Source organism: Simochromis diagramma, unplaced genomic scaffold (genome assembly GCF_900408965.1).
Source record: "Simochromis diagramma unplaced genomic scaffold, fSimDia1.1 OVJJ01000602.1, whole genome shotgun sequence".
NCBI lineage: Eukaryota > Metazoa > Chordata > Actinopteri > Cichliformes > Cichlidae > Simochromis > Simochromis diagramma.
In genome coordinates, this window is record NW_024387040.1 from 7,365,176 (window position 1) to 7,388,490 (window position 23,315).

Genomic DNA, 23,315 nt, shown 5'->3' on the forward strand with positions numbered 1-23,315 from the left:
ACAGGAAGATCTGATCGGTCACCAATACTTATATGAATATTATCCAGATATCCATTCTCTTCCACTTATCCTTGTCAGGGATGCAGGGGGGCTGGAGGCTATCCCAGCTGTCTTAAGGCAAGAGGCAGGGTACACCCTGGTCCCTGACAGGTTGCCAGTCTGCCACAGGGCTAACACATAGAGACAGACAACCATTCACATTCACACCTATGGGCAATTTAGAGTTACCAGTTAATCTATCCCCACTAACTGCATGTCTTCGGCAGGTGGGAGGAAGACATGCAAGATATGAATATGAATATATTGTAGAATTCAAGAGCCGTGTATCACAAAGATTGAAGATGTGGCAAAATGTCATCAAAGACCTTTCGGGAAACTGAGTATATCGTTAAAGGTATTGTGATTACATTATTTTTACTTATATTCTTTCTTTGGTTGCAAACTACTGGTTGCTATCCTACTGCCACATAAGCATGAAATTGCTTTATTTGGAAAGTTAAGGAAAACTGTGTATTGTCACAGATGATTCGGCTAATTTTACATTAATATAATTATTACATTTTTCAATACTTCTTACATGCTAGAGAAGGTTAAAATAATGTATTATGTAATGCTAATAGCTTTAAGTAACATGCGAGAAAAGATCTGCTAAAGCATGCAGTGTTTGCCCAAGACAAATAAATACAGTCATACTGGCTGTGTCCTTTAGCATGTAAAATGAAAAGAATGCAAAGTATGTTAATTGTTTACTGGGATTTAAAGCTGGGAATCACCATGACTGCCTTCTTGCAGGTGCATCATTTTTTGTGAGAAGCTTAACATATGAATAAAAACATTTCAAAAGCAATTGGGGTGATTGATAAGATATCAACTTTAACATCTCTATCCTTCAGTCCCCGGCTTACAAATCCTTCCTAGATTTCCTTCAATTCAGCCAGAAGATGAACAATATTCTTTGTCTGCAAATCCAGTCTCATGGCTGCCTTCCCCGCAGGTTTCTTTTCAGCAACAGGTTAGCCACAAGGGCAGATTAAGCCTTTTCCCCTCCCCAACCATCCAGTAACGCCAGCAGGCTGTATAGAGCCCATGTTGGGTTTTGCCTGTTGAATAGTGGCTTATGGCAGCTAAAGACCTCTAGAGGGGGAATCCTGAGGGGATTACTCTCACGTCCTCCATGAAGTGGGAAATCAAAACACGTCTTGAGCGTCTGGGGGTGATCTAAAGCATTCAGCATTCCCCCGCATGCACGCACACACACACAAACGCAAGCGAACACGTCTACGCTCATTTGTCAACATGCACAGTTGCACAGCCTCACAGACACATGCATACACAAGTAAACTTTGGGGATATTGGATGCTCCTGTCCCTTTTACCCATTGACACCCAGAGTTTTTTTGATACCCACGTATAGACATCTAACAAGGGCCAACTCCACTCTGAGAGGATTAGTGTAAGTCGGACTGATAATGAAATCATGGACTGAGTAGCTCTTGGGAGGATTTTATACAAAAGAGACCTGAATTACTTTGTCTTTTCTTTTTTCACATCCTTTATTTTCTATGGTGAGAACATTAAGAACAGTATGAATTCTGCAGCACATGTCATCCTGTGACCCCTCCCCATCCCTCCAAGCAGGGAACCCCAACATTTCCACCATCCATACAGAAACTGCTTAGCCTTCTCTCATCAGCAGCGGAACACATCATCATGGCATTAAGCTGCTGTAAGGCCCGCATCTTCTTTCACCGCAAGAGTTCAGCTGGGATTACACAGACTATCAGCATTCTCCTGCATAAATAGATTAAAAACTAGGCTGTGCCATGGTGAATTGTCAAGCGTCATCATGAATTTCTAAATTATCGTAGAAATGCAGCGAGTTATGTCTTCATTTTCTCCTCCATTCGTCTAGTGGCTCTGCAAGCGGTGCAAGGTTATATGTAAATTTGCATACATAAACTGTACGTGGAGAAACTGCAAAATCATTTCTTAGACAAGAAGAAATATTATTACTATATAAACAATATAATTACCTTGTTGGAATATTCAAAATCTGAAAGGCAGATGTGATTTATGAGCGTTGTTTTAATAAATATTATGTAATTTAAATTGAATTAACTTGATATATTATTAGTTTTCCTGAATTCCTGCTCTATTTTAAAACTTTACTACAGTTTTCCTGATCTGGCGGCGGCTCCTACATCAAAGTTAATTATAATAATATCATTTGTTTGTTTAAATGAATGAAACCCATCAGTGAACTAAGTAGAACAACACATATTGTTAAAGCTGAGCCCCTGATGAGTTTTCAATACAGGCGAGTAAAAAAAGGAGATACGCCCTTTTACACTTTTAAGGTTCACATATCAGGATATAATAAAAATCATATTATCCTTATCAGGACTTAAGGTTAGGTAAATATAACCTCAGATAAACCTTAGCACATGATTTATTATATCATGCCCTCATTTATTTAACAGACATTTACCCAAAACGCAGAAGAATTTTCCATTGGCATTAAAAGTAGCCAGGTGCTGCTAATCAAATGCACCTGATTAATTGATTGATCGTCACAAAGTGTGAGCACCTGTATGAAAGCAGATGGTTTGTCAGTTTGCTGTTCTGAGGTGTGTGTTAACACAATGCCAAGAAGGAAAGGCATAAGCAAAGATCTCAGAGAAGCAACTGTTGCTGCTCTGAGATCTGGAAAAATGTTACGACACCATTTTCGATTGCAAAATTACATGTGAAAAAAGTTGAGATGTTCGGCCATGAAACAGCAAGCACGGTGGTGGAGGGGTGAAGATTTATGCTTGTTTTGCAGCCACACGTGGACACCTTGCAGTCACTGATCAATCATAAACTTCTCTGTATACTAAAGTATTCTAGAGTTAAATATGAGGCCGTCTGTCTGACAGATAAAGCTTGGTCCAAACTGGGTCAACAGCAAATCTACAACAGAGTTGCCTGAAAAGAGAAGAATCGAGGAGTTAGGGTTATGGCGCAGTCACGGTCCAGACCTCAACCTGATTGAAATGTTGTGCCTACAACCTCAATAAACTGAAGCAACGCCATAAAGAAGAGTGGGCCAGAATCTCTCCACAATGAAGTGAGAGACTGATAAAGCTACACAAAAAATGATCACTTCAAGTGATAAAAGTAATAAAAGTGGTTCGACAAGCTACTAAATGATTGGATGCACTTAGTTTTTCTTTCAGTGCTTCTGCTTCTTCGACTCAATGTCACCACGATGTATTATGCCATGTGTTGTTCATTTAAGGTTGTATTCACCTAATTCTAAGACCTAATAATGATGAGATCATTTTTCATTGTAAAACCTTAGAACTGACAGAGGGTGTTCTTTCTTCTTCCATGGCTGCACATACTGTTTTGAGGCTCCAGTATTTATGTGATTTATGTCATGTAATTACGCCATTAAATGTCATTTTACATTATGCCATGCCATGTCACGTTAGACGGTTTTATGTTACCGCTATGCCTTGTCTGTGTTCTGCACAGCATCAGAAGGAACATATTAATGCAGACACTTTATTAGAAACTACATACAGTAGAACGCCATTCACGGACCTGTCCACCCACATCATCACATCATCAAAAGGAGGATTTTCAATCTTAGGAACTTATCTTTTAGCATTTACAATTGCAGTGAGTCATGCACAAACGCCCTTTTAACTTGCTGTGAGGGAACACGAGCATAAACAGCTGTTACTTGTGAAAAGAAGGCTACACTTCTGTTTGGCAAACATTTAGAAATAGCTTGCCCTCCATTCAAGTTGGTCAGACTCGAACGATTTGCTTGAAGTGTCGAGTCACAGCTCCAGTGAAACTGACCTGTAGCTTATGCACAAAGAGCTTGGGGAGAAATGTAGGTCAAAAGCTAATTATGTGGTCTGGCAAGTGGGGCTTATATCAAGAAATTTCTCAAGGGCTACAACAGATCTGCCTGCACATGCTTGCTCAAGACACGTACCATGTGATCCATTAGGCTATTATTTGTTTAGGTACAAGACACAGTCACACCTTCACCTCATGAACTTAATGGTCTTCGAGAGCCAAAGTCCAAATGTCAGTGGCGGCTGTCACCATGCATTGTTGACTTAAATTAAAGGTAGAATTCAGCGAGTGCAATCATATTTGTCAAAACCATCCCTCGTGGAGGGTCTCACGTTAGAGCAGTAATTTAGGGATCAGGAAGGGAGAGCCACCTGTTGAGAGACAGAGGGTAAAAAGAATCCGCAGGCCTTCCCAGAATACCTGCGCTCGCAGCCAGGAAGTACAGTTTCGGGGCTTAATGTTGGATTCCACACGTTGCCTCTCGCAAGAATGCTGCTTCCAAAGTGTGTGAGATTAATATTTAACACAACATTGGCTGGAAATGCTGCTGCTGCTCAGAGTCTGTGGTTTACCTGGCTGTGTTTTCCTAAGAGCTCTGCTGCCACCGTTATCAAGCTTTCTTCATAACAAAGTCTCAAGTGACTGATGCACTGGTAACTGTATAGTCTTGCTCTACAGGATTTTTAAGGGACAGACAATATTTTCCACTGGACATCATAAAGTATGATAAATATTATTTAAATTAGTAGATTACCAAATTAAAATGGATATATGCATTCACAAATATCAATGCTGTTCATGTCTAAATATATAATTTTTTTCACATTTTGAGATACCTCACCAAAGAAAGAAATACACATTTCTGTATTAGTCAATGCCATGTAATTTGTCCCCCCTTGTCTTCCTATTATAACACATTGCTAAGACTGTTTAAAACATCTACTATAAGGTGCCATATACTTGAATTAGGAGCAACCTGGGCCCTTTGACAGATCCACATATTGCTATAGCAACAACAGCCTAGCCATTGAGATATGAACAATGTGGTGGGGCAAATAGAGCAGGCTGAGATTGGAAACACAGGAGAGATTGGAAACTTCAGCTATAATGATGATGTATTGGATGCCGCCTCCGTTTCAGCTGCAGATCATTCAAACTGGCATTCCTCTGGCCTTGTCAACGTGGTATGTTCCTCAAATTTAGAAGGAACTGAATAAATTTGTGATCATTATCAATAAAACGATAAATGATAATTGTCGTAGAGCTTTAGTTATAGCAATTTAGATGCAAATGATAAAAATGGAGCAACACAATAAGGCTTCTGATCCATTATTTTTATGTATCACAATGACGCTGTCACTATAAAATCAACTGCGTGCATAAAAAGGCTCTGGCAGACTCTTATTTTTATTTTCGTGCAATTCTGAATCTGTATTTTGATGCGTTCATTGTCGGCGTTACGTACTCTGCTTGATTGCTCCTCAATATTTATGAGTTACAAAGCACATCAAGCGGTGCAGGAGGCAGTTCTAGCTGCACAATGAAAAACATCCTCCTGTTATTAGTTTGATTCATTACTGTGCCATTTTAGTTCTACGTGCAAAGGGGACCGCTCACCTGCAAATCAAATATCCCCGTTTTTCATCAGGTCTGCTGTACTGTTTATCCAGCTAGATTGTTTTACTGTGAGCTGCCCGGTTTTGGAGATACTGGGATGTTCCCTTTGTGGATTTGATAGAGTAACCAGGGCCTGATTTCTCAAAGGATAACTCTTTGGGTTTTCCTTTTTAGCTATTATTTTGTTGCATTACATACAAGTGAGGGCAGACATCAACCAAAATGACCAACTCACACCGAATCAGTCTTTTAATCTGAACTGTTTCTGTAAGCGACATAAAACTATAATCAAAAAGAGCTCAAATATTACCTTTCAATGGGGAAATAGTTTGTAGGTAAAGAATGTGAAGAGTGTTAAGGGGGAAAAAAACGTGCTGGTCAAACATAACTCCCTTGGAGCGATCATTGCACTGATTGGGTGACAAAGATGAAAAAGGCCTTTCAATATCTCAGACTAATGTTGTGCCTTTGCTCAGACCGGCTGTTGCCCTGGGTGCGTGTGAAATGCTTGGCGTGGACAAAGTAAACCATGGCCGGTGCCCATGCTCCATTGTCCTCAAAGCCTCCTAAAGAGGTCTCTTCACAGGTCCAGCAAACACACTCTCCAGACTCTTGGCATATCTCTGAAGATCCTCCTTTTGTGTGAGGAAACACATTACTCTCTCAAGGAGAGTAACAGGGGAAACAAGGCAGCACTAGTGAAAAGGCTTAAGTATGTCACCCCCCACCCCTGTCAGACCGCCTCTCTTCCTTGCCAGATGATAATTGGGACTGAAACACTTTTTTGGTCGAAGCCTAATTCAGTGAGTAAATTGCAACATGGGAAAAACATGAATGGGGCCCAAGCTGTGTGGTGACTCAGCCACAGAGACGCTAGAGTCGCTCTTTGTGGCGGTCTACAAAAGGGAAATGTTCTGTTAATCAGCATTGTTATATAAGTAAGTGTGCTTTCCTTTAAAACTTCGAGTGAATGCTCATGCCAGACGAAAAATATCGATACCGAAGGACACTGAGTTTGAGCGCCGCGCACAATCTGTGAACATCTTTGCAACGTGTTTCTACCTGCTTCATCTGTTTGCTTCTCAGCAGAAGCCTTTCTGGTTTTAGCCCTTTGTTTTCTGTTTTAACAAGTACAACTGGATCACTTCTCATTCATTTCTCACAGCGGTTTAAGTCCTGGAAGTGGGCATGGAAAACAAACCACAATGCTGACCTGACCAGCTTATACTGATTTGTTTCCCTGTGCTTGTATGAAAGAAGAAGAAAAAAACGCAAAGCAGATTAAAATTTAACAAGGAATGCCAAAAATTCCTCTCTGCACAGATCAGTAAAGGTTTAAACTATGCTACACAAAGACACTATGTTTCTCCATAACAGCAAAAATGAAGGTGTATTAACGAACTAATGAACCTTAGAATAAGGGACTGTTACTTTACAAAGCAGCTACATGCTGTAGTTAGGGTGGATGCCAAGCAGCAGTTTCAGCAGTAGAGATCGTTTTAGCAGCGCTTTGCAACTTCATATGTGTGTTTTTATATCAGGAAAAAGGTAACATGGGATTTCCAAAGAAGCCATGTTGCAGTTCTATAAGTCACAGAAAAAAAAAACACCAAAATTTGTCTCCATTACAGTACTGTTGTCATAGAGACAGCACACGCAGCAGAGTAGCATCACCGCTAAGTAGACGATAGTTTCATGGTAACTTGATAACTACTCTGTAAAAAAAAGGTCCTTCAAAGTTAAGAAAATGACTTGATCATTTTCTCCTTTCAATTTTATTAAAATATACATATTTCTATATTATATAAAAACAAAACATAAACTGTTTTCATCACCAACTCCCAAAACACGCGGTGTGGCTTTGGATTGTATCTAAAGCCATAAAACAAAAGATCATATTTGTATATATCCACCGAGTATTTTCAGTTATTGTCCTAAAATGTTGTGAGGAAAAATTATCATCACTAATATAAGTGAAGATATGATTTTGTCATAAAATTATGAACATCAGCGAACCTTTAGGGAAGGTTTACTGTATCTACTCGTCCCCCTTCCATCAGATCAGGGAAATAACTGAAGATTTTCCTCTTTGACAAATAAAAGTCATCATTAACCTCAGCTCAAGGGGTAGAAAACATAAAAAGAAAAGAAATTTAAACTTTAGTTAAGATCAGAAAAATACTACTAAGCTAAAAGCAATATGTAGTATGGGCTATGCAGCCTACAGGACTGCATAGCAGATGCTGTGCACAACTACAAACAGCAGCTCTGCAAAAGTAGAATCATCTGCTAACACAAACACTAAGAAAGACAGTTACCTGTAAGTGAAAAATATAGTGTGCATGTGTGTGTGTGTTTGTGCACACAGGGTGCCACTTTAAAATAAAGCCCAAATAATACTATGCAGAGGAAATTATGAATGAAACTGCCTCTTTACATCCTGCAGCAGCTACTAACTCCTTAAACCCTGGGCAGGCTCTGCTTATACCAGGAAATAGGTTGAAAATAAGAACAAGAATATACAAAAGTATAGCTTCAGGCAATCTGAAGTGATAATTTTCCAAATTGCTAGTCTCTTCTTTCTTGTGTCTCACCGTGCAAGTTCAAATCCTTCACTCAGACAGACGACTCTCTCATTATCTCTCTCTATAGATATGATGCGAACAGGTAAACAGTAGCTGAACTTGCACCCAAAATAAGTTTTACTATATAAGGAAAGCACGGTATTTGTTTAAACTACAAAGCCTCATTTTAAATTAGCAGCTCAGCAAACCCCCACTTGTCATGTCTCACCTTAGAGTCATACCTATAGCTCATAAAAACACATTAGATATTATACATTATTTCCTCTTTATGTTTGTCGCTTTCACGAGTTTTAGCAAGATGTAGCCTTATCGCTACTCCAGGATCCTGGGAATGTGCTTTCCTTGTGTATTCTGTATACGCACCACCCGCAATCGGCAGCAAACCCGAGGACATAAAGGATGATAATCTCCTTGGAATTCCTCTGCGTTTTCTTGTAGAGATGAGGGGAGTGCTGGACAGTGGGGTTAAAGGGTCAACGGGACCAGTTTGCTGAGGCCCATCTGTCGGCCCCTGCTCTGTTTACGCACCATCTCAGGAGTGAAAGGCAAGCGTCTTGAGAGCTATCCTGTTCTCATAACATCTCAGCGGTTCATATCTGTGGAGGAGACTCAGAGGGGAGCTCGTGGTGGTCCGCGCCCAGTGACCAATGTTCTCCCTCCTATTCATCATCTGCTCGTCCGATGAGACCTGCAGACAAAACTTAATAAGCAGCAGAAAAGGGTTTGACTCAAGAGGGCTTTCAGCTTTCAGCTTTAAAGCTTAAAATTTTAAGGCTTTTTTTTTAAGCAGATGAAGGCTTGAAATACATGAAAGCATGAAAGCTTCTCTTTATAAAAGGTTATTTTGAGAAACTTCCTGTCAAAACATTCACATTTATAGACTTTAAGAAACACACCGGGCTAGAAACACAACAGAGAGTTAAAAAAAAAATAATGATGATGATAAAACAACTGACACCGACTGTATAGAACAAATTACAGGAAATTGGGTTGTCCTCATCTGCATTAGTTTTTTTTTTAAATTTAATTTCTCCAGAAAAGGAGTTTTCATCGTCTTCTTGTTTATCAGTGTGTTTCTGTTTTCTTATAAAACTACACTTGTGTTTTTTGTTCAACCTTCCTTCTACAATGACACATTTCAATTTGGGGGCTTGCCAAGTATGAAATAAATAAAAAAAACTCTAACAACTCTAAGTAAATGTTCCATACCTGCTATTTTGAGCCGTTTCATTCACAAAATCTATGATTATACATTTTAATAACACCAGAGATAAGAGAAAGCGTGGCTGACTGAATATCAGATGGTGATATATATACAAAATGAGATGGTTATCCCAACCATTTGAAACTATGATACTGTATTTAGAGTGCATTTTGCCTTAACTTGTAAAAATTACAGCCCTGGCTATGTATTTAAGAAGAGCTGACTACAGTCGGAAGGCAAAATGTGAAGCCTATGACCACATTAAAAAGCACTTTAATATCTGACTTCAAAGTGGCAAAGTAAGAGCACCAGGAGAAAGCACTAAAAACAAAAACAATAATTTCACAGGTCATTATAAATATTAGTTAAAATTAAAATCTGCTTTTGGGTGGATTTTTTTTTCATGTTTACTTCACCTATATAAGATTGCTGGATGATGAATGAATCAGGTAAGGATGACATGATCAATTAAAATAGTAGAAAAAAAGGTTTCTTGTTGGCTTAAACACAGTAAAAAATAATTAAAAACATCCCCTTACCATTGTTACTAAAGACCACTGTCAGAGGTCTTTAGTTAAAATGTGTTTAAATATGTTAAATTTGTGTTTTTTTTAACGTTTGTCATGTGGTCCTGTAGAAGCCTGCTGGCAATAAATGAATAAATGACCTTATTTTTGTTTCCACACTTTATGTTTTAAGAACAGGTTTAAAGAAACCACATACAGCATGTTAAGCCATCCATCCATCCATTCGCTTCCGCTTATCGTTTTCAGGGTCGCGGGGGGCGCTGGAGCCTATCCCAGCTGTCATAGGGCGAGAGGCGGGGTACACCCTGGACAGGTCGCCAGTCTGTTGCAGGGCCAACACATGGGTCAGACAACCATTTGCACTCACATTCACTCCCGCATTCACACCTATGGGCAACTTAGATTAATCAATTAACCCATACCCACTAACTGGAGAGAGAGAGAGCCCACGCAAACACTGGGAGAACATGCAAACTCCACACAGAAAGATCCCGGCCTGATGGTGGAATTGAACTCAGGACCTTCTTGCTGTGTGGCAACAGTGCACAAACATGTTAAGCGTTGATTATATTCTGCTTGTTGACACAGCTTGAAACACCATGGCTAAATAGCCATTGTAGTTATATTTCTTGTAAGTGTGCTTAGCCTACCACCGGAGGCACACTTCCACGCATGCATGCAATCACAAAAAAAAGTGGTCAGACATTACAATGGGTGGACATAGCCACACTGGCGTCATCCATTGGTTGGGTCCCGCATTGAAACCTCCAGATAAGTGTTTCCGATGCTTCCGTTGATTAAAAAAAACTGGAAAGGATGGTCTCATTGGCTAGGGACTTGTGATTGACTGGTCCTTAGCCAATGAGGAGACCCTAGATAACCCTCATTTTTGAAATGTATGACCAAGATTTGCTAAAAAGACTTAATTTATTATGTGACTGAGCTCCTACACTCAGTGTTAAAGTATTTACAGACAAAACGTCAGAAGTCTGTTATTTTATGCAGTTAGATTTGATTGGAAGTCTTTTTGCAACCACAGCTGTCGCCCTCTGGTGGCATTCAGATAGAATGCAGGTTTAAGGTATGTCTGCGTTAGCTTAGTTTTTCCAGCCCGTAAGCTAGGTCCATGTTTTTTTGTCTCTGTGATCCACATGTACTCTTAAGCTTACTGTCTGGTATTTTTTAATAATTTACATCTCTGTAACTCAAGCGGATAATCAAGGCTTTAGCAGGCACATTTGGTTGCATTTGGGCACATTTCCTGCCTTTATGCTAAGCTAACCTACTCTAATGCTAGGTGCAACCTCTATTGTTTAATTGAATGCCATATTTCTCACAAAGAGTCACGAATTTGAAAATTTATGAACTTGTGTGTTTTTGAGGTAGAAAGCATGACTCTGGAGCTTGATGATCTTCTCTTGCAATATTATATAGATTTATTTTCAGTTTATCACTAAATTTTACTATTCTGCCTCTTGACTCTAACTCTGTGTGTGAGGCATGTTGAACAAATCAAAGTGCCTCGCTTTGTTTGCAATAACTGCATTGAAAGAGATGATTTTTTTTTCCTAGGAAAACTGCAAGGTTCACAAACTCCAGCATTTTCAAAGGCTTATATCAGCCATACCACCAGTTTACAGTAATATATTTTAACGGGAAAAAGGGATGCAATTATAAAACAGCTCTGTGAGCAATGCTCCTTACAATAATTGCATTAAGATTAAGTCGGCTCAGTTAAAAGATGCTGAGGTAACAACCCTCAAAATCTTTACTGGCAGGAATCCTCAAAAAAGGAAACAATGAGGCTAAATCTTTACAGATAACTGATTTGGAGTTGTGTAAACTGGGGAAATCCCTATTGTTGGCAGATGTACCAACAGGTCTTGAAAGTCCTAAAGGCATCTACAGTGCAAGTCTTGGCTTTATGAGCAACAGCCTGAGGAGCTCAGACGAAATATTCAAACTCCAGGCAAAAGAAAAATCACACAGGTGAGTAAAGAAACAAATTATGTCATTATGTCCACATGTGGAAAATAAGCCTAATTATGTCACCTTAATTTTAAACCATTCCGTAAGTAGCTTGTATGAAATAATAATGGAGATCGTGACAAATAGGAACATCAAAGTACTTGTGAAACATTTAGACTTGCTTTGTGTAGCCAGACTGTGAGCATGCCTGAACACGCCTGCATGAACTTTTAATAAATCTTACATTGCAGGAGGAAAACCCTTAACAGATTGATTAACTGCTGACAGCTTTATGACAAAATTACTATTGTTGCACTCGGAGCACTCATCATTAGTTAAATCAATGGTAAGACATCACCATTTATACTATACCACACTTTATAGCGTCTCTGTCAGCCCTCTCATTTGGTCCAAGTCTATCACCAGTCCACAGCAATACAACACACCAGCTCTCCTAATAGACAGTAGTTATGACAGTAGCTGTCATGTGACACCAAATAGCATTTGATATGCACATTATATCTCAGAACGATTTAAGCTACGCTTGTATAGAGCTTACACGTGTAATTTTTAAACAGGAATAGTTTACTTTAGACAGTTAAACTGGCATTAGCCAAACCGTAAAGGCAACCCTTGTAGAAACTGAGTCAATTTACCAAAGAGTACTTTTTTCAGAATCGTGTTCTGTCTCACTAGCAATATTAATGCAATTGGCAATTAATCTGCAACACAAAGTACAGTATTTTCCATAATTTGCACATGTAGATGTCATATTGGTACAGGAGCACAGGTATTTTGTTGTTTGGTGGTGGATGTGTAGTGTACACGGGTTTATCTGGTTTTTTGTATTTTTAAAATAAATAAAGCTGCCTACTGTGGCTAAACAATGGGTCATTGGGAGCTTTGATACTAATCCAAGACATAATTATGCCAACTATAAACTCAAAATAATGAGCTGAAAGATGATTAAATACTTTGCAGTCTTTTAGGGACCTGCAGAGTGTGGTAATACTTCATATTTCTCAAGCCTCGCTCCTCAAATCATTTCATCCATTGTTTATACAAAACAAAAAGGTTACTGTAGCTTTAAAATGTTGCTTTTAAGTGAAGTCAGGACATTGTAGGATTCTTCATGGGCGCAGTTTTTTTTTTTTTTCTTTAAACCCGAAACTTAAAAACAAGTCGGCCTTAAGAAGGTGAATATCAACAGTCTTTGAGGCAGATAAAACAAAATGGTCAGTGGAAAAACCCGCCGAACAATCCCAACTTGTCTGAGTGAAATGATTAGGCTAAATCACATTTGTTTGGCTAAAGCAGCTTAAAAGACGCATGCATCGCCAAGAGTGTAATAACACAGTGACTGGAGGGGGGCTTTAGAAATACCAGAAGTCTGACAACATAACAAACAGTTGGGTCCAATGTCCTCATTCAGTCTGTGTTCATGGTTACTGTTCATTCATATCAATTTAAAGTTTACATTAAAAAGTTAAACCGAAACCATCGCGTTCCGTCGGTGTTGCCACTGTTATTGTAATCTGCACTTGTTGTTTCTAGATCACACCTGTACAGATGTGATCAGAGGAGATCTTAGAAATATCACAAACCGTGATTTATGTTGTTCTGTACTGAAAAGAAGCTGCGTGACTCAAGATAAATGAGCTTGATAAATATTTTTGCACACTTCTTATTGTCTCATTGGCGGTGTTTTCTGATTTTTGGCTGTGCACTCACTGCGCTCACAGCGACTTTGGATCCCAGTGGATGGGTATCCCTTTCCTTTCAAAACGGTGCAATCTAATATGCCCTCAGCCCCTTCCTTCAGCAGCAGCCGCAGAGTTCCAGCAGTTAGTAACTTCATCTCATTCACATCATCTTCCACAAAAGGTGTGTCTGTTTACAAAACCCCAGCAAATGTGACACTTACAATGTCGGCAGGTACAAAGCCTCCGGCCGAGTGATCTGCGACTAGCAATGAAAGATGAAAGCGTGGACTGACACCGCTGCTGTGGAGCGCGTGTCTGGATGATGCTCCCGTCAGCCGTCAGACAGACAGGTGAACTGGGAAAGATGACCAAGAGAGCAGAACAGGGAGTATAAGGGTTGATTCTTGGCCAAGGCTGGGCTAACCGTTTGATATACTTTGATATGTGCACTCCACCTGAGCCCAGACTGTGAGTGCGAGGGGTGATAAGCAGGGACTTGTCAGGCACTTTATGGGATGCGGCGTTTGTTTATTAATCACTAGGTTCTGTGATGTGTCTCTCATCACCCCAACAGGTATAATTAAGCTTTAAAGGGCATGGGAGGCTTGATGTGTCTGCAATTCATTTTGTTTTATCTCCACGTTCCTTTTGAAGTCTCTGCTGCACGAGTAAGATGTGAGTGTACAGTGGAGGGTGTGTGCACGGAGGTGAGTAAATCTCTGCATGGTCACACAGGTTCTTGATAAAGATGTAGTCTGTGGTTCCCATGTTGCATGACCTGAACTGTCTGCTTACACGCCAGCTTGTTTAGCCTGACACGTCTTGTTTAGCCTCAGCGGATTCAGTCATTTCAAGGCTGACAGTTCAAAGGTTGTCAGTCTGTGATGGCCAGGTATTGCGGCGCTTGTATGACATCTTGGGTTCCCAGCGGGGCAGCTGCGGCGGCCTGTTTTTCAGCACAAGTATGTGACAAATGTTGAGGGGAAAATAAACAAAAAGCCATCTAGCTGTGAGCGACGTAGCCCTATTGACCGTATCAAAAGGTTAAGCAAATTGCAATATACATCAGAGGAATGTTTGAATTTCACGGGCCCTTCTCCACTTCATCTCTCCTAAAATTGATTTGTGGTGTCAAATGAGATACTTGGAGTGGGACATCATACAGGAATGTAAACACGTTCGCACTACGCCTTTCTAGCCTTAATCTTCTGGCACTTCTAAAGCATTTTGAAATCTAGACGTTCTTTTATTCCATACAAAAATGGCTTATTTTAAATAGCCAGCTTGAGTCAGGGGAGTCTATCAAAACACCTTTGCTACTTGTAAGTAGGCCAAAGCATCGTCCGTATTGTCTGGTGTGCTTCTTCTTGATTCTCTTCCATGTGATTCCCTGTCAGGAGCAGGCAGAGGTGCGAAAAGATGAGAAGCTCACCTGTTTACTTTGGCAGTGAAGACCGAGCAGGCAAACAGCCAGTAGCTTGTCTCTCTTCCCACTGGATCCTCCCGTTCTGTCCCCACGCATGTGAGTGAATCGATGCAAGCCATGCAGAAACGTTACCCGGCGTCGCACTTAACATGACGAGCACGGGTCAGGGGAACATTTCAGTACGAGCCCCTCCTGCAGGAGCTTATGTAAATTAACAGCAGTATATAAATTACATTCCAGCGGAATAAATGTGGCACTGAGAGAATGCATATCTTGGTAGATAGAGTAGATGAATATCGCTGCATTTTGTTTTCCTTTCTATATCACTCGGATCCTTAACTTTACTCAAGTTCTAACTTTCTGATCACGCAACAGTTTACAAGGTGTCTATCAAAGGCTCCTGTGCACACAGTGTGCAATGGGAAATGGATTTAAGTGGTGACAATCAAAGATTTACAAGTTACTAATTCATTGTGCGCTGCAGGCAAAAAACAAAAAAGACACACTCATTGTAACTTCTCATTAGTGGAAGGAAATCATGATTATAAATGTGCAGACTATTTATTATTGTAGGAATCGGGTTTATGTTGTAACCAGCGGCTTACTTTCAAATAGTAACCATCAAAGCTGAGGCTCACTTCATGAGACAGTTAATGGAAAGGAAAAACACCTGTGGCTGCACCTACCTTTGCCACAGCAGATGCAAATAAGTTTTGCTACTTTACTTTCATCCCACATGAAAATTACAACAAGAAACCAAGAGATGATGCATGTTTGGCAGTCTTTCTACATGCTTTGAAGTACATGAGTTATGGTAAGTGAGTTGCTTTCAGGAGATGTTATTTTCAGTAACTGAAATCAAATTGTTTGGTGTTGTTTGACTGGAGCTAATCACTGAACATTGTTGTGGAAAGGCAGTGTGAGCTTTGTCACGTGTGACCTGTTTTGGGGTTGCTTTTTTTTTTTTTATATGAGTGTATGTGTGGAGAGTGGAGGGTTAACATTTAATGAAGGGACAGAAAGATGGGGAATTACGTTAGACAAAGGTACATAGGTATACATAGTTGATGTGATGTCATGTGAACAGCCTAATCCTCTAACCCAACAGGACACTTATGTAACCATTAATTTTCTGTCAGTAACACAACGCTAAGGTAAACATGCTCTGTAATGTTTATATTTAGCAGTTTCTGTGATTTCCTGGCTTTGGTTTTGAACATTCATGCAGGTGAGGATTTTTTTTACTTTATTGCCAGACCAGTGCACGTCAGTATTGGTCCCATTACGCTACTTTAGAAGTAGGTGAAGTTGTGCCTATCACATATAATCTGCTTTTTGGGGGTTTGATCAGCTCACATCTATAATCAGCATCCATCCGTATACCTGCTTTGCATTGTTGATCTCTGTATGACTGATATGTGTATAAGTGTATTTATTTGTATGGAAATGCATTAAAATAAATATATGTGGCTGTCATTATGATAGCATTACGTCTCATGCCAATTAATGCCTCTTTTGTTTGCTACTCGAGGTGTTTCCATACAATTTAAGTGTGCTAACTCATTATTTGCAAATCTATAAATCAATCAAAGCCACACTGCTTTGTGTGAAAAATTTTATATGGTTTGTGTCAATGTAATGTTGGATCCCAGGTACCTGGTCCAAAGTCCGAATCCCAGACAAGCCCCCAAATTGTTAGACTCATCAAAAGGTCCTAGGGGATGGGGAGTAACAATTTAAAAAGTGTCTACAAATAAAACGGTATTTTTTAAAGGTTTCAATTAAAGAGAAAAGTAGACTGATGTGTCTATCAAAAACCTAAAACAAAAAGTTTGCAACAAATCCTCAAAGCTGAAAAAAGTCAAATGGTTAAAAAAGAAAAGACTGTTAGTTATTAAGTAAGTAATAATTAAAATGTATTCATGTAGTGCTTTTTAAGATGAGAGCCAGTCACATAGTGCTTTACAGAGGTAATACCCTTTCTACTACAATTCTTGTTCACCCAGCGCTTTTATGTATCATTGTCACTGCACTGGGGCAATTCAGGGCACAGTTGCCCCAGTGCAAGGGGCAACTATTTCCTGCACAAGGATACTTTGACACATGGACTAGAGGAGCTATGATTATAGCAAATAACCCACTGTTTCTCCTGAGCTATAGTCGCCCTCAAATAAGGAAGCACTTATAACGGTGCCAGAGCTGGCTGGTGGGGCTGGCCAGCTAGTCTTCAAAGCTTTTATACTCCAATGTTGATTGCTGAGTGGAGCCTTCTGTGCACTGTCGCGGCAGGAAGGTGCATACACAGCACTACTGCATGTACCAGAGCCAGATATCTTCTTTCTCATAAAAAAATAAATAAAAATTGCATTTGTGACTATAATACACATGGCTAGACCACGTAATCTATGTTATAGCTTGTTTATTGACACAAGAGCTGTGCAGATATTTAAAAACAACCAAATCAACGTGTCTGCCACTTAAAAAATGTTGTCACTGTCCACAGACTATATTTCCCTATCTTATATCACATGTATGCTATATTCTTTTCGTGGTGTGGCTATATTCAATTGTCCTTTTATTATATCAATATAAATGCAATAAAGATAGTCCTCTCTTTGTAGCTTACAAGAAAAAATAAATACCATAAAAATTTGCAGGCCTATGTGACCTTATAAAGTTGGAAACATCACAAAAGACAACTTGTATAACCACAAACCTTAGCAATAAACTGCTCTAAATCCCTACTATATGCCTTCTGTAAAGTCGGGGAAATGAGAAGAATTAAAAAAGATGTGAAAAAGATTAATCCACTTTATAACTTGGCCCGCAGCTTGAAACGTTCAGCATACTTCTGTTGCAAGATGGGGGAAAATTAATTGTTTTTCAACAAAATTACGACGATAGTACAGACTACTTAAAATTATTGTACACTGTACTGAATTTGAATTTACTTATAGTGCAATTTCATTACATTTTTACAAAAAATGTACAAATCTGACGATGAGCAAGCACTTGGTGACAGCGGGAAGAAAGAACTCCCTTTTAACTCACAATGAGACGTCCAGCAGAACTAAGTCAGGGAAGCATAGAAAAACAAGGGCAAGGGCAAAATGTAATGCACATTTAACATATATGGCCAATCTAGAATCACATGCAAGGACATGCATGTGATTCTAGATTGGATACCCAGAGAAAACCCACAAAGGCACAGGAGAAGGCCTCCAGCAAGAGCTCTACTTCACCACCACATTTTCTACTGCATACTGATGTCTTTCAACTTTCAATTGTGACTGCAGCGTCTAATTGTACTAGAATACAAACTCTAGTTTGGGATGCAAGAGGATTCCTGAAATATTACATTCATCATGCATCTTGATCAATAGTTTATTTTACTTGTTATTGTCAATATTTTAAAGGAGTTTTTAATGATATGCATTGGCAGGTTTTATATGTGGCTCATCCTCTTATATTTCTACACCTCATCACCTTAAAGATGGATTCATTTGTAGTGGTACATGCAAGGTGGGAGGAGGATACAACGAGATCTTGTGCAGACGGGGAAAGTCCCCAATTATGTGGTAAATTTAGAGAGTGGTTGCGATATTTATTCTTAGTGCCCAAAGAACTTGGCATTTATGAGACTTGCCGCAAATGCATTCCCCGCAGCACAGGCAAACTTCAGGCTCATTGCAGCAGCTCAATCAGATGAAATAGCTGCTGCTGATGATTTATGGTGGAGTTTGGAAGAAAGTCTCCAGTAGCTCGGCTTGTTTAATGCAGGTGCCCTTTCAAAAAATGAAACAAGTTAATTAGGTTTACAGTAGCTCCTCTTTTAGAAGGTCGATGAATATGTTTTAAAATTTCCAGAGCCATGAAAAAAATACTAGAAGTTCTAAGAGTCCAAGCAGTTTATAGTTTATGTAAAATTGATGTATCTTCTACAGATGGATAGGGATTATATCAGGAACCATTGTATGTCATGCTTTCAATCAATAATGCTTTTCTTAGCAGAAATCCTGGATTACATTGTGCCACTAAAACTCTGCAAAGGTCATTTGAGTGTGCTCTGTGCTTAAAAGGTATGATTTGACGCCACTGGATGTTCATTGTATGTAATCAGCATGGAGTCAAAATGTAAGGACAAAAAGGGAATGTACAGAAGTTGCAATGCCTCTCTCACACAGCAGGGGTGATGGGATTTTTAAGTGCCTTTGCAGGGAACAATTTATGGCCATTACGGTGGACTATTTCTAGCCATAGAGATGGATTAGGGTCAATTATTGTCCATTATGGAGAAAGATGGCCGCGCAATTCTACGAGAAATTACTGGTTCTGGCTGCAGTACATTACAGAGAAATTATCTCTTGGGCCTAAACTAAAATCTGTTGTTTTGTGACTGATTCCTTTAGTTTTGCCTGATGTTTTTTCCTCATAATGTTCTCATACTTGTGGCCTATTAAATAATATTACATATTGTGGGGCTGTGTGCACTTTAAATTAAACGTTGCCTTTTTTTTTTTTCCTTTTTCCTTTTCTCTTTATTTATTTATTTAATTTTTGCAGGTCAAAGGAGCCTACTCAGGTAGGCTATGATGATTATAAGATTATATGATATAAGATTATATGATATAAGATTATATGATATAAGATGCTCAGTTGGTACTAAGGGCCCCAAAGTGTGCCAAAAAATATCCCCCACTGTTACACCACCAGCAACAGCCTGAACTGTGGATACAAGGCAGGATGGATTGATGAATTTGGACCCTACCAAAGCTGAAATCAAATCAAACCAGGCACCATGTTTCCTATGTTCTGTTGTCCCTATTTTGGTGAGTGAATTGTTGTCTCAGTTTCCTGTTCTTAGTTGAACAGAGGGCCGTCAGATATGGTCTTCTTTAGCCCATCTGACCTGTCATTTAATCAGAGATGCTCGTCTGATCACCTGTAACTGAGTGTATGCAACACAAAAACACTTTCAATTTACCTTTTGTTGGATTAAATTGTAAAAAAAAATCAGCTTTCAATTTACCTCTGAGTCCATAAAATCAGAGGTTGCTATCTAAATATAATGTTTTTATTGGTCTCTCGCTGTCTGTTTGGTTGTTTTTTAAGAGGGTATTTTTAAATATAACGCTTCCAGTATTATTATTACAGTTATCTAATGCTTTTCCTATACTCCGTGGTCCTGACCCATACAGTAAACTTTTTCCAATAAGCAAACCCTTTACAGCCACCCCCCACCCCCCACCCCCTCCTGCTTTCAATATGTTTATGTCTAAATAATGGAGAAGAATCGGGAAATAGAGGGTGAGCTCCTATTATTCCTGGCATTAGAGCTCTGCAGTGGCTGTCATCTTGCCAGAGCTCAGGCTGGCAGTCAGCACAAACTGGAGGTTACTGAGAGAAGTCCCTGCCAGCTGCCAGGGTTGGGGGTGGGGGGGTTGAATGCCACCATACCCTCCAGCAAATATTAATCAAAATCCCCGATCAATAACTTCTCAAGTGCTAATAAGCACTGGCAAGTTTCATGATATGTGAGCCCCTTCATCATTTCAACTACCGGGAGATTTATTGGAAATCCATTGTTAGGTCCAAAGTATGAGGTAATGTAGCACTTAGTAAATGAAGTAAAACCCAAAGCCCGGGGTGATTTGTATTTCATTTACAAAGAACATGTCTAATCATTAGTAGCTCCATCTCTCTGAAAAGCAACCAAACTGCCGTAATGATGGCTGTGTTCTTTTATGGCTTACTTACTCAGCAATGTCGCAGGAGATAACAGCAACCGGTAAAGCCTCGCTGTCCTCCACTCCAGGCTGGTTCACTCCAAAAGAGCCATGGGGGACTCCTACGCACCATGGAGTGATTAAAGTCATGTTAGGGAAGCATTATGGGTCAAGTCATAAAGTAATTTGATTTCTGTCCCCCTACACTGTCTCCTATCAAAGTGATTGGTCTCCTGGTCATCTCACTGGCTGACATAATTGTTAATTAACCATTATGGGCTGCCCTCTCTCATCTATATCTCACAGCAATTACTCATTTGACAACAATGCAGTATATCACAGTGCATGATGTTTGGACACAGACCAGTTTTATGAGTACGAATCAACCTGATATTTTGAAAATGCTGTGCATTTACTCACACGTATGGATTCTTATTTACCCAGATATTAATTAGCATCAAGCACACGATTGTCTTGCTGCTTCACTTAACGCCAAGACATATGCACAAGCACTGCAGAGCTGACAGATTTAGTAGTGTTTTCAACCAGCTATTGGTGTAAATTTGCAAACTAGTCCTTCACACTGGTTTTCCCTTTTTTCAAACTAACCCCTGAAGTCATCAGCTCACTGCACGTCAAGGCGAGCTGTCTATTTAAAAATACCACAGATCAGGTAAAGAGGTCTAGGGGGAAGAAAGTTAAATAAAAAGCTCTTTAAAATGGTATTCATAGAGAAAAAGACAAACAATGCCGCGTTGAAAATAAAAGCATGCTCTAAAGTCCATTCTGATGACAGTTGGAAGAATGCGGGCTTTATGGGGGACTTGAGCCCCATCTATGCTGTATCTTTTAAGCGTGATTATTTACTTAAAACAACAAACCAAATCTCCAAGTCTGGCACTATGGACGATGGCCCTTTGATTGAGCTCCGAGCTTGAATTCTTAACTAATAAATTGTCCCGTGCCTTTGTCTGGGGCATTAGCAGCAGTAGTCTACGTTTTTCTTGTCCTAATCTCAAGAATGTGGCAGCCTCTTGAGAAGCTCAGGGGTTTCCTCCTCTCCCAGAGCCAGTGTCTTCACTTTGTTTTCTTAGAGGACTCCCTGGATTGACAGGCCTCACCGTTAGCCCTCTCCTCGGCCATCTGTTTTCAACGATTCTGACTGAGCACATCAAAGTCAATCAGTGCTGCAAAGCATTTTAAAAGTCGTACCCACCCCACCCCCTCCTTGTATGTGAGAAATAAAGCAAACTTTTCATCAGTTTCACAAAAAGACAGACAGTTTGTACTGTGCGTGTTTGTGTGTATGGTTTCAGTGTAAGGGTGACCTGGGAGGGATCCCTGAGCTCACAGGACAGGTATGAGCAGCTTAGCTTTGTTCAGTGCCTACTCTGACGACAGCTCGGTGAGTCACCTAGACACACTCACCTAGGCTAACCTCCTTTGGTCAGGTTCCAACTAATGACAACTCTCTGACAATAAAATAATCATTAGTGAGACTGAGATGCACAGTCTTCAAAGAGAGAGACTTGTCTTTGTGTGGTGATGGAAGGACAATGACTTAGAAGACTTTGTGAGCAGTGGTGGAGGAAGTATCAAAAGCTTTTGTTTTGATTAAAAAAAATATCCAGCATAAAATCTTGAAAAATTGTGCTCATCCTAAACATACAGACACCTTCACATGTGCGCTAAGGCCACAATAATACAGGTTTTCCTCATTAAAACTAATTCTTACACTTTGTTTGCACATGCTAATGCAGTGTTGTTGAAATGTCACTATTGTATGTAATCTATCATAGTTTGTGTCTTGCCCTGTTTATGGTCTTTCTATGCTTTTTTTTTTTTTTTTGCTAGACCCCCAAGCAGTCACAGCTGATGGCTACCCCTCCATAGAGGTCTCTTCCTTTTAAAAGGAAGTTTTTCCTCCCCACTCTCGCTAGGTGGTTCTTTTGCCTATTGCTGTGAATTGGTTGTATATAAATAAAATATATATAATAATACAAATAATAAATGATATAAATATTTTTTTTTAATCAATCTATATTTGTTTTCTGATAATGGCAATAAAAATGTTCAAAAGACACCAACATCACAATCACAGATGAGAATTCAGTAATAACTGATATAGATATAGTACATGATATACACTGCAATATAAAAAAATTACCCATTTACAGTTGTTGTTGCGCAGTTTTTGTACTTGGATGTAAATGTGTTCATTTCATAGGCGGTGGGGGATTATGAGGATTGGTTTTAGAGCCAGCTGTATTTGAATCTGCAGTTTCCAGCACTTCCACAGCCCCAGACTTGAGAAGATATCAACTAAAAACCAAAAGGGTAAAAATGATCACTTACTATAGCTGTCGTACTTTATTCTTTAAGGAAATAAGGTAGGAAGGTTAAAGCGAAGGTGGCGTGAATTGTTGGATTCGATTCTGGTTTCTGGTTGCTCAGTAGATTATATAACTTGCTCATTAGTTTTCTCAGTGGCTCAAGTGAGGACATGTAAATTCAATAAGCTTAGATTAAATCACCGGAGGAAAAAAAAAAAATCACAGAAGTCTGGACTGCAAATAATACAATACTAACAGTAATACCGTAAATGTAAGCTGCTCAGATTCCACTGCTATTTATGTGATAAAATATTCATCACAAATCCTAAAACACGAATAGCGTTTGAGGTACTTGCGATATTGAACATATTC

The 23,315-nt window shown here is 39.5% G+C and overlaps 1 long non-coding RNA gene across 1 annotated transcript; it reads right to left on the bottom strand.

Annotated features, from left to right (window-relative positions):
- Nucleotides 1-2,044: 2,044 nt before the first annotated feature.
- Nucleotides 2,045-23,305, bottom strand: LOC120741103. The gene is made up of 3 exons (XR_005697551.1): nt 23,200-23,305; nt 20,642-20,732; nt 2,045-8,744 (listed from the first exon to the last, which is right to left on the bottom strand). It is a non-coding gene; the product is annotated as an uncharacterized LOC120741103 (long non-coding RNA).
- Between the last annotated feature and the right edge of the window lie 10 nt (nt 23,306-23,315).